Source organism: Cavia porcellus, unplaced genomic scaffold (genome assembly GCF_034190915.1).
Source record: "Cavia porcellus strain 051 isolate PalLab524CR breed Dunkin Hartley unplaced genomic scaffold, mCavPor4.1 scaffold_25, whole genome shotgun sequence".
In the NCBI taxonomy this organism is placed as follows: domain Eukaryota; kingdom Metazoa; phylum Chordata; class Mammalia; order Rodentia; family Caviidae; genus Cavia; species Cavia porcellus.
In genome coordinates, this window is record NW_026947508.1 from 29,160,876 (window position 1) to 29,173,224 (window position 12,349).

The following is a 12,349-nucleotide window of genomic DNA, read 5'->3' on the forward strand; positions in this document are numbered from 1 at the left end:
TTGCTTCCAATTTTTATTATGTAATTATTTTTGTATTAAATTGTCTCTTCCTTGTCTCCACAACAATGAGCTCCATCATTCAGAGGCTCTGTCTCTTTATAGCCCTTGCCGTCATCTGTGCCTGGCTGTGTCTGGGGCATAGTAGGTTCTCTATAAGTATTCAGTGACTGTGTGAATCTATCCTCTGCCTGCCTCTGTGTGTACGTGTGTGTGTGTGTGTGTGTGTGTGTGTGTGTGTGTGTGTGTTTGCAAGTATTTAAAATGGTGTAAGCTTTTGTTCATTTGCTTGTTTTTGGCCCAGTTGGGGTTCCACAGGTCCTGGATGAAATCCAGAAAAAGGAAAACTGGCTGATTTCCAAAGTGGGGAAGACGGAACACTGCCCCAAAGCAAGAGGAACAAATGCCCCAACGACAGTCTTCTAACACCACTGAGGAAGGAAATGTGGAGACAGCCAGAGAGAGCAGCTTTGCAGCTGGGGTAAGTGTGGGGCCAGGCATGGGTTCCTTGGCTTTGAAGATCACATAGTTCTGAGACAGGACGGGTCATGTTAGTGCAGACCCAATGCCCTAATTGTGCTGGACACAATTGTAATGTTCTCATGGATGTTCACTTAGCAAATTTTATAGAGACCTGGGCTATGTCCAGAGCTGGGCACTGAGATGGGGCCTAGCAAGGTGCTCCCGGAAGTCATAAAGACTTCCCTTACTGTGGGCTCCAATACCCTTCCCACAGCTAGGCTATCTTGCTATTCTCTGAGCTTCAAGACAGCAGAGATCATGTCTAGCTTGTTCCTCTCTGTACCATCAGTGCCAACTGGAGCTTGAAGAATACGCATTAAATAAGAATGACTGAGTAAGCCAGGGATGTAGCTTGATGGCATAAGGGCCTGTCTGGTAAGCACAAGGTCCTGAGTTCAGTTTTCGGTACTTCCCCGACTCCCCCCCAAAAGAATGAATGAGTGAATAAATGATTACCACCAATACCACCCCATTTATACAGAAGAAGAACAACTTCAACTTCTGGACTGCCTTAGAGCTGATCAAGAACATCACTGTCCTCTGTCCTGTGGGCTCTCAACCCCCACCCACACGCGGTCTCATGAATCCTTTTCATCACTCACAGAAGTGGTGAAAGCAGAGAAGCAAAATAAAACCAGGCAAGGAAACAGCTAATAAGACAGACTGCAGCAGTAGAAAGCTATAAAAGCAAACATGGTCAACAGGCAGTATAAAAGCTAAATAAAGTCTGCTAATAAGACATGCATGGGGAAAGCAGCTGACATGGTTTAAGAACTGCTAATAGCCTAGCCAAGTGCCAGTGGGACTTGTGGGTGTCTGGTCTAGGGAGGACAGAGCATTCAAGGCAGGTCCCAGGAGTGCCCAGGTCACTGCAGCTTGGAGCTGAATCTCAAACAATGGACCTGAAGATCCCCTTTCCATGCCGACTGCTAAGTGAGAAAATGAAATAAGAAGAGCCAGGCAGGTGGGATGCTCAGTTTGGGGACGTTTCTTCTTTGCTTATAGATGGACTCTATGCAAAATGGCCTGTGACACATGTTCTTGTCCCATCGAGTTTAGCAGACCTGAGTTAATTATATTAACTACTGTTAATTTATTTATTAAGTATATGTTATGTGATGGACACAGGGCTGGACACTGCACACATGACTTCACTTACTCTGTGTGACAAGTCTGTTATTCCCATTTACAGATGAGGAAGCCAAAGCTCAGAGACTTTACTGGCTTAGTTCAAAATTCCATGAGTTACTGAGTGAAAGAAATTGTATTTGGGGAGCTAACTCAGAGCCTGTTTTTCTAACCCACATATTACACAGCAAACTTACATAGATTAGCATGTACAGGTCCCTTTTTGATACGTAGCAACATGCACACACATGATAATTTTGCCACTTTTCTCCAATTTTCAAATTTCTGTAAAACAAAAGGATTTGAGGTTTGATTATTGATTACTAAATTTTGGGGGCAACTCAAACCCTTTATTCCAGCAGAAGCTTAATGTGTGACATAAACACATTGGGAGCTGGTCTGACTGGCAAGTGGGCAAAGCCCAGCTCCTCTCCCTGCCCACTCACTGGTCTCAAGGAAGCCCTTGAGGTACCTCTAGGAAGAGACTGGAGAAAAACTGAAATAGAGGAACTCTACAGCTCTGTCAGCTTCATCTATGCAGTGAACACTTGTGGTGCCTCGGAAGGTAGAGAGTTTGGAGAATGGTTCTACAACCAGAAAGAGAAGAGATGAACTCACTTCCATTTATATAGGCAGAAATCAACTGAAACCACTGAGGCCCACCCAGAGGGCCTGCAAAGACCCTCTCTGGGAGGATGGCACTCCCAGCTGAGGATGTAGTCTGGGGTCTGGGCAGAAGCCCAGTCCTAGGTCCACTGCATGTGTGCTGAACTCACCAGCGTCCTCAGGTATGACTGGAAGCCCTGGGCTGGTTGCGAGCCTTTGTTTGGAGTCCTGATTTATGCAGCTTCTCACCACAAAACCATACATTAAGTTGCCAGGGAAGATTCAAAATTGTAAAATAATTGTGGTGGTGAAATTATTCAAAAATCCATCTAGGCCCAGCACATCAGGAAGGCGGTCAGATTTACACTGAGCACATGGTGACATAACTCAGGCTAAACAGATAAGCTTGTTATACTCCTGACAGAAGCAATTCCCCAGAGACTGCTGGGTAATGCCAGGCCAATTATATACCCGGCCCGAGGAAGGGAAGGCACGTCGCCATTGAGGGTGACATACAGTGACAAGGAGGGCAAGTCGTGCCTGCAGGGAAGTGTCTCTGGGACTCCTGAGCAAGCCCAGGAAGCCAGAAGTTGGGCATCAATGCTTTGGGGTAAGGAGACCACGTGGGCAGCCATTAGGCACTCAGAGGGGAACAAGGCTGGGCCCAGCTCCAAAGCCAGGCAGAGGATCAGCAGGAAAGCATCCTATCAACTACTGCACCAAGTCTACCGAGGAAGAAACCAAGTCCTTCCAATGACAAGATGGATCCTGCCCCTTGGGCAGCTGCACACACACAGGCAGGTCAGGTGCCAGGTGACAGGTGCATGCACAGCCAGGGTTTTGTCAATATCTCCCTCCCCAGGCTGCACTAGAATATTTTATTTTTGCTAGTTTAAGTTGTATATGCTTATGGAACATCTTACCAAGGGGATTTTTCTACTCACCACAACGGTTTTCTCACTCTTATTGAAAAAAGTTGGTCAAAGCCACGCATGGTAGCACACATCTGTAATCCTGGTACTTGGGAGGCTGAGGTAGGAAGATTATCTCAAGTTCAAGACTAGCCTGGGTTATACAGTAAGCTCAAGGCCAGTCTGAGCTACTAACATTGTTTAATTTTGTGCCAATAATTTTATAAACATTATTTCAGCTGAATCCTTTAAAGTCATGTTTCTCAAACTTTCAGATTCCCTTGAAGGTTTTTTAAGCCCCAGCCTCAGAGTTTCTGATGTGTATGTTTCAGGTGGGATGAGAATGTTCATCGCTTTCTCGTTCCCAGGTAAGGCTGATGTTCCTGACCTGGTGACCACTGTTTAGAGAACATGGTCCTAACGAAAAATAGATCCAATGAAACTTAAGATGCAGTTATATCTTTATTCTGCAGCCAGCTACATAAATTCAGATCTAGAATTCCTCTATTTTCTGAATGGGTGACCTTAAACACGTTGCTTAACTGCTCTGTGCTTCAGTCTTCTGTGAAATGGACAAATAATAGTATCTCTTGAAATGATTTCCATGATCAAATTAATACAGGTAAAGCTCTTAGAGGAGTGTCTAGTAACAGGGAACACTTGACAATTGTAAGCTAGCATAGTTTTTAATTGCTCATGTTCATACTGGTAGTAAGGAGAGGCTATATCTAGCTTCTGCTAACTTTGCATTGTCAGTGCCTTATGGTGTGTTACTAACATCTCTTCTCTTGATTGCAAAGCTGTAACTAGCACACTGGTTAAGCTGGAGTTAGGGGCCCTGTGGCAAGAAGCTGCAGCCAGGGGATGAGGTAAGAGCATTAGTCTCAGAGTTAGAAGCTCCAGGCTTGAGTTTGGACACTGCTGCTGTTGGCCTGGAGATGCTGGGGAGCCAGTTTTCCCTTCTGAGTCTGATTACTCTCTGTTGGGAGAAATAAGGCCTAGCTTCTCACTTCCAGGGCTGCTGGCATGTGGAGAACCACGGGGTTGTTGAGTGCCTCGAGATCTTTGAAAGCATCATCTGATCTACAGCCAAAATTGGAGAAGGTTGGAGGGAAGGAGAGTCTGAATCACAGGATGTTTATCTTGCAGGTTTGACCAAGGTCAGCATGAGAAAGAGTAGAGTGAGACAATTTGGAAGCAAGAATTAAAGTTCAATGGTTGTCGCATACTGTGCCAGCACCTGGCTACCCACACACCTGGAGGCCATGATGTTAATCACAGGACTCTGCTGGATATAGCTGCCTGCTGCAGTTTAGTGCCTGACTTTAGAGTAGGTGGCACCAGGGAACCCAAGGTATCCAGTCTGACTCTGGTCTCAAGAGCAGGACAAGGAATGGAGAGGCCATGGATAAAGGAAGCTATGGGAGAGGCCATGGATAAAGGAAGCTTTGGCTCTGCAGAGAGCCAAAGCCACATGTACCATGAGGTTGTGAGCACACAAAATTGTCATGCATTTGAGTCATCTAGAGATCTGCTGGTGATACACAGGTCTTGAGGGGACCTTATTGCTGCCACTGCTGCTGGAGGAGCTTCACTTTGCACAGCAAAGACCCACCTTTGGGTGTACAGAGGCTGGTTGGTGGTGGAGGACAATGCAGAAGCTTAGAGAGACGAGGACCAAGACCATGGCATGCCCTGGAAGCAGCCTTCTCCACAGCCAAAGATCCCAAATCCTGCCAGTTCCTAGCCACCAGCATCTTTGTGCCGAAGGAAACCGGAAGTGGTCTCTGTTGCTGGTCTGAGAAGGTTGATGATGTTTCCAGTGGCCTGGACTCAACTGCCCTTCATAGTTCCAGAACAGTTTTAGTCTTTCTTTGTTGCACTAAGGATCCATGCAGGCCCCATGCAAGGCTGAGTGACAAGAAGTGGGCAACATAACGGGATGTTAGGTGTCACATACCTTCATCCCTCCATTACTTCATCATTTCTGTATTTGTTAGATGCCTGCTCTACTTCAGATCCCTGGAGAGAGTGGGTACAAGATGTGCCATGGCACCTCATAGCCTCTGTCCCTGCATTTGGGTGCTTGTATTCCCAATGGGTGACCTTTCCCACCCCAGCAATGGAGCTAGGCTGAAACAGATTCTGAGCACCATGCTGAGGAATTGCTGCTTGGCTCCAAACCTCAGTGCTGCTAAACAGCCCTGATAGAAGGCACAGTCAAACAGTTATGCTGAAATCTTGTACTTTAATTTTAAAAATGCATCTATCTTTTGTATTCTACCCTTCAATATTGCCATGTTTGTTTACATATGAAGGTAATAACAGGTTTTTTTTCTGAATCATCTGAATTTGAAGATTCAGAAAAAATAATGCAGCAGGCACCTGGAAGCCTAATATCATGTCTGCCTGGGGCTCTGTATCTCCTGGCTCAGCTCTGAACACTGCAAACACCTGGAGCCCAGGAGCCTTTGATTGAGCTGTGTTCCTCCCTGGGATGCTTTGCTTGGCCGGGCTCCTTGGAGGGGTGGTGCTGGGCCACCCACGAGCAGGCCCTGTCCCTTCCACACAGGGAAGATGCATCAACCTCACCTCTACTGTGGCTCCTGTTCGTGGGGAGATTTTACATCAAGTGCTTTTCATCTAGAATTGGAAGCTTTAATATGTTTTACAGGAAGACCTTTTATGTGCCAATAAAAAAACGAGCGATTATAGCAGGCGATGAAAAGCAGCTAGCACCTCGGAGACATTGTATGTTTAGAAAAAGCGGGTATGTTTCCCCAGAGAATGACGTGATCAGTCCTTTCTTGTTCATTATGGAATCAAGTGTAGAAGACCTTTTGGTAAAGAAATGTAGGGCTTTTCACAATCACTACACAAACACACTCACATGGGAGAGAAAGAGAGAGAGAGTTGGAGTGACACAAAGAAGAAATGGAGAGGGAGGTTAGAAGGGAGGGAGAGCATCTGATAATCCTCTCTGTCTCCTCTAAGTTGATACCTGCCTTTCTTCTCTGTAAATAGACAATGGAGCTATGGACCTGAGTCAAGCGCAGTAAGCCTTGACTACTTAACTTGGCATGCAATTATCCTTGTCTGTAGACAACAAAACCCCTCACCATTTCCAGAATCAGCATAAGCCAGGGTGGAAGGAACTTGAGAGGTCATCCCTCACCCATCCTGGGGGCACAGTAGCAATCTCACATGTCCCTAAGAAGGCAGGTTGAAGTCCAGGACAGCACTATTGGGTGGGTCCCTATTCCCTATCCTGGGATCAGGAAGAGAGGAGAGGAGGGAGAATCTGGAGTTTGTCTATAAAACCAGATTCATGTTAAACATAGAGCCGTGGTCTTCAGGCCCTTATGCTGCCCTGAACACAAAAGGAACTGCAAAAGTAGAGAGCTCCATGATGTCCAAGAAGGTATGCACTGGTCTCAACTGCTTAGCTGGCCTGGCATAGGGTTAAATGAAAGACCAGGGTAGACTTGAATTCCACAGGGCCTAGGGTACATTTGACATTGAACTTCAGTGCCAGCATAGAGTCAAGTTGAGGGGAGGCTCAGACAGAGGTGGACAAGTGTGGACTTTGAACCATCATCCTGATTTTGCTATTCACTGTGTATGACCTAAAGCTGGTACCTCCATACTGGGGGTGACTTTGCTTCCCACCCCCCGTTTGGCAATATCTGAAGACACAACTGAGGAGTGCACAGGGCCCCCACTCACTACTGGCATGTAGGAGGAGAGCCCAGCATGCTGCCACACATGCTACCTACCGTGCACTCAGCTGGCATCACAAAAATAAACATGGCCCACGTGTTGAAGCAGCAAGGTAGAAAAACTGTCATAATAAAAGTACTGTGCCTCGGTTTTCTCATCTATAAAATAAAGAGGGTAGTAATTGCATCCTGCATGCAGGGCTATGGTGAAACTTTCTGAACTGGTGCATAGCAAGTGTTCAGAACAGGTCCTGATCCAAAATACACACTGTAAATAGATGCTTCTAATGCTAGCATTCTCATCCAAGACAGCAGAAGCACCCAGGACTAAGGAGGAGGCTCAGCAGGTCTGTGGGACAACGGAATGTGAATGTCAAGACCAGTGGTAGGGCCAAGGCTGAGTTAAATTCTGTGCCCTGGAGTTGAGAAATCAGAGGAGGAGGGGAAAAGCAAAGAGGAAGTGGACTGAGAGCAGAGGGTCCTGAGCAACTTCTGCAAGCCCTGGCTGGTATTGGCGGGCTCCTTTTTGCAGGACAGGCAGCCAAGGAGCTGGTGAGTGGGAGGAGCCCACCCTGACCCCATTGCTGCCCCATGCACTCATACTCCCCCCTCTCCACTGCCCCAGGAAGCTGCTGTGGGCTCAAGAGGATGGTATTCTCTAAGACTAGGAAGAACATGGGGACCAGAAGCAGCCCATGCTGAGTTCCAGGGGCACACACATTATGTTGTGTGCTATAACTGTGAATTGTGTCCCCCAAAGGTACATCCACCTGGAACCCTGGAATGTGAATATTTGGACTAAGCATCTTCACAGATGCAACTGAGGCAATGATCTGGAGATAAGACCATCATCCTAGGTGGTGCCTGAATTCAACAACAGTGGTCCTTATAAGAGACACGGAAGAAGAAGACACAGAGAGGGAAAGCCTAGGGGATACCGAGGCAGGGACTGGAGTCACGCAGGATTGCCAGTGGCCACCAAAGACAAGGAGAGACCCATGTATAGATTTCTCCTCCAAGCCACCAGAAGGAACCAACCCTCCTGGCACTTTGATTTTGTTCTCCAGAACTGTAGAGAATAGATTTCTGTGGTAAATGACCAGTTTGTGATGGCAGCCCTAAGAAACAAATACAGGCTGAGTACCACTAGTCTGAAAATCTAATATCTAAAATACTGTGGTGAAATCTGTGCAAATGTTCCAAAGTCTGAAAATAAAAACAATATCTGAAAGCCTTTCAAATACAATTCCCAAGTCAGAATGGGATAGAAGTCAAAAGGCACCGTCCGACAGAGAGCTGGACAGGGAACAGGGCTTGGCCCCAGCTCAGGGACTCCTTGCAAGGACTGGGGCAAAGCTTTCAATGTCTTGTTCTCAGATACTCCCCCATAAGAGAGGGACCTTTTCTTCCAAATCCCAGAACACTCCACACTTGGCAAGAGAGAAGTCTCTGGACCAGATAACAAGGCCACTGGATGGTTAGATTGAAGCAGTGTAAACAACTAACTGTGTGGGAAGAAAAGAAGAAAAGGAAGAAAAACTGAAATACAATTGAAGCTTTATTAATTGTCCGAGCTATTTAGCAGTAGGAGTTGAAAAGAAAGTACTTAGCCCTTGAAGGAAGGAATGGAAAGCCGGGTCTTTCATTAATCTCACTGCCCTCTGTGTCAAACGCCCATTGTCAGGGTGGGCACAAAGCCTGCCACAGTCTGCAGCAGAAATCTAAGATCCAGGCAATTGGGAGTGCACAGGCCCGGGAGAGAAGGGTTCAATATGGAAAGTGTTTTCTGCACAGCCAGGGGTGCCCATTTCCAGTCCTTTTCAATTTGTACACTTTTCCTCCGATGACTCCTTGAGGGTAATTACAGTTCTTTTCACAAATGAAGTATGGAAGATGGGAGAGAGGCGAGGCTGTCAATAGTTCTGCAGGAATGTGTGGTCTGTCTCCGGGAGACATAGAAAGCATCGATTCTCCTTCCTGTGGGATTCAGAGCGTGAATGGAAGATCCTCCTGCAGGGAAGCTGGGGGACATCCTCTCTGCTGCCAGAAGAGCCTTGGTGACCAAGGACAGGAGGCTCTGAGCCCCAGGGAGCCACCAGATAATAGAGGCCCCCAGCCGCACAAGCGCTGGAAGACTTACCAGCTTGTGTATTTTTGTATTCTCCTTCTTTGGATGAATGATCAAGGGTCCCAGCCACATACTCCTGGGACCAAGAAGCTGAGATTTCTAGGTGACTTTGGGCAGGGTCAAAGGCACCTGCTTGCAGGCAGGACAATACACAGCTTCAGGAGGCTGAGGAGTTGTTGTCAAGGAGCTGGGATCAAACAGACATCCTTAGGCTGAACCAAGAGGCTGAGATTTACACGATGAAATGTCATAAATATAAATGTGCAAGTTTGCCCTTGGGTCCCAAACCCAACTGCTGGCTGACAGCAGCCCTTGTCTCACAGCTGTCAGGCTCTGAGTGGAGAGTGAGCTCAACAGCAGAGAGTGAGCTCAGTATCAGTCAGTGCTGTACCACCAATGACAGTGACTGTGTGCCACAGAGCTCTCCACACCAGGCACCGACTCAGGCTTTCCAGCAAAGTTCCATTGTATTTTCACAATGACCCTAAAAAGACTATCTTTTTATTGTCCTTATTTGCACATGAGAGAGTATTTGCATTAAGACTGAGAGTATTCAATTGACTTTTCCTGGGTTCATACCCAGGAAGTGGCAGACACAAGGTTGAAAGACAGATGCACTGTAGAACTCCTATTCTTAACCACTGCTCCAAGCTGCAAAAGATTATAAAACATATCTGCTTCCACAGAGCACCTTTCTTAAAGGAGAGACCGTGTGTTCTGCCCTGAGCTCTGGTCACAGCACAAGACACAGCAGGCTCAGCCTGGGTAACCTACTTCCAGAAGGACAGCATCAGTTGAGGGCAGAAAGGTAAAGGGTCCAGCATATATAGAACCCACCCACCTATATGCCCAGTCCTTCACTCCCACTGGGTAGGCCTGGCCAGTGATGTGGGGACTCTGCTCTCCGTATCTCCCCTGTGCCTTGTTCAGAGGCCCCACCCAGTACCCCAGTATTGATGCCTTATTGGCTACAGAGATGGATCATCACATGGACCCCATTCCTGCCAACACCATCAGCTTCCTTGTCCCTTTTTTCCCCCATCCATTCAACAAAATCCATGTCTGGTTTAATCCAACTGTTTTTATTTATGTATTTTCCTGCATAGGCACTGGGGTTTCTTAGGGGAGCAGGAATGAAAATATTATACTGTAGACAATTCATGGTCTCCATTCTGGACTGGACCCCTAGTTTGGCCAGCATGGCTTTCCACACATCAGCTTTATCTTTGTCGATGTCCCTGAACTGGCTTTTCAGCCCTTGTCCCCTCTCTCCAAATCTCTCATTCCATCTTTTACTGTACTCCTCAGTCTCAGCATATGATTCCTCCCCTGCCTGAGAGAAAAGGCCCAGTTGCAGGGATGGGAAGTAGTTTGTCGACTTATTGCCCAAAACTTTTGAAACCACTTTATGACTTGTCATTTGCATACCATAAAATTTGCTCATCTGTAGTGTACAATTCAGTGATTTTTAGTGTATTGACAGAGGTGTACAACCGTTGCCACAGTCAATCTTCAAACATTCCCATCACTTTAGACAGAAAGCCGCCCACTTGCAGTCACCCTCATTCCCACTCAAAGGCCCAGGCAAGCACTAATCTATTCTGTCTCTGGAGATTTACCTTTTCTGGACATTTCATATAACTGGAATAGCACAATATGCAGTCCTGTGTGTATACTTCTTTCATTTAGCAGAATGATTTTGAAGTTCCTCCAAGTAGCCCATATCAATAGTTGCTTTCTTTTTATTGTGGGATTGGATGGTTATAACACATTCAGCCTATGTATTCACCAGCTGATAGACATTTGGGTTGTTTCCACATTTTGGCTGTGATGAATAATATCCACCATTACATTTGTGTATGAGTCTCGGTGTGACATAAATTTCCCTTTCTCTCAGGTAGATACCTAGGATGTCTCTCCAATCTTACAAGCTAATCTATGTCCCATCTAGTGTTGATGGTTAAGTGTTTCTCCCCTTAGCTTTCTTTACTTGTGCTCTGAATTCTCCCCTTCTTTGTTGCTCTGGAAGTCTTGCTCCATCAGCCATCCCTTCCCTCCCTTTCATTACCAGCTCCTTCCTAAATAACATGGGGGGGGGGATAATAAGACCTCACACATAATGTGACCATTAATTGAGTTACATATGTTTAAGCAGCCTAAGAAGTCCCAATGACTCCATTTCTTGCTGCTCGGGTCTTTTTGTAATCCTTTCCCCTTGAGTGTGGGTGAGACCTGTGTCATGCTTCTAACCAAAGGTACGGAGATGTCACCCCACAATTGTGCCAGTGACAGAAGACTCCATTTTAGCAGCTTGGAGATACGCTCCTTCCTAGATGAAGTACATGAACACATTCGTGCTGTGCATCCTGGCCTTGCTACGGACCGCAGGTGCCCAGCAGGAACTTCAACTGGCCTGTAGGATTTGTGGTTGATTTTTTGAGCTGTAGGGAAGCTCTGGCAACCAGCCAGCAAGAAGCCAGAGCCTTCCATGCTATAACTTCAAGGAAGTGAGCTTTGCCAATAATTTGAGTGAGCTGAAAAGTAAATTTGCTCCCATGGAGGCTCCAAATGAGAAGCCAGCCCCACAGGCACTGTGACCGTAGCCTGTGAGACCCTAACGCAGCGGGTCCCAGTGAGTTGTGTCACTGCCCACTGAAATGTGAGAGAATGGATGTGCACTGTTCTAAGCTACTAAGTTGGTAGTAATTTGTTACACAGTAATAGAAAATGAACACACATAGGAATAGCTTAGAAGAAAGCTGGCATGACCAGCAGCCTGTGACTGCTAGCTGCTGCTGGTGGTGGTCGCAGCTCAGCTCCTTCCCTGAGGTTATACAAGCAAAACCCAGCTCAAAAAATTGACAGAAATGGCAGATCCTCTTTACTTTCCACTCCTGACAAATATCTTCCAAGTGTTCTCTGTATTTACTTCTTGCCCTTCAGTTCATTCACATTTTGCTGCAATTTAATTCCTCAGGCTCCTCGATTCCAGTGAAGCTGTTCTGAAAGTCACCGATCACCCCTCGTTACTAAATCTGATGGATGGTACAGATCTTCCTGCACTTGACTTCTCTGTGACCTTTGATGTTGATGATGGAGCATCTTAGTTTTGCTCATAGGAGATTCCTGTTGAATCTAAGCCTCTGCCAGGAGGACCTGAGAGTGATCAGACCCTCACAGGCTGATTTCTGGTCATTTTCACTCATTTGTCTGCCCAGTCCCAGGCTTGCACATTTCTGGAGAATGCAGATGTAACCCAAAAGCCCTCAGTCCCTGCTTTCAGCGAAGATTCCATTCTAGGTACAGCAGTAGATAAAAATAAGACAATGAATCAACAA

General features: G+C 46.5%; 1 long non-coding RNA gene across 1 annotated transcript; it reads left to right on the top strand.

The window, feature by feature from the left end:
* The first annotated feature begins 209 nt into the window (after nucleotides 1-209).
* On the top strand, nucleotides 210-8,919 carry LOC134473001 (uncharacterized). Its single transcript, XR_010043081.1, has 2 exons — nucleotides 210-478; nucleotides 4,314-8,919. It is a non-coding gene; the product is annotated as an uncharacterized LOC134473001 (long non-coding RNA).
* The last annotated feature ends 3,430 nt before the right edge of the window (nucleotides 8,920-12,349 follow it).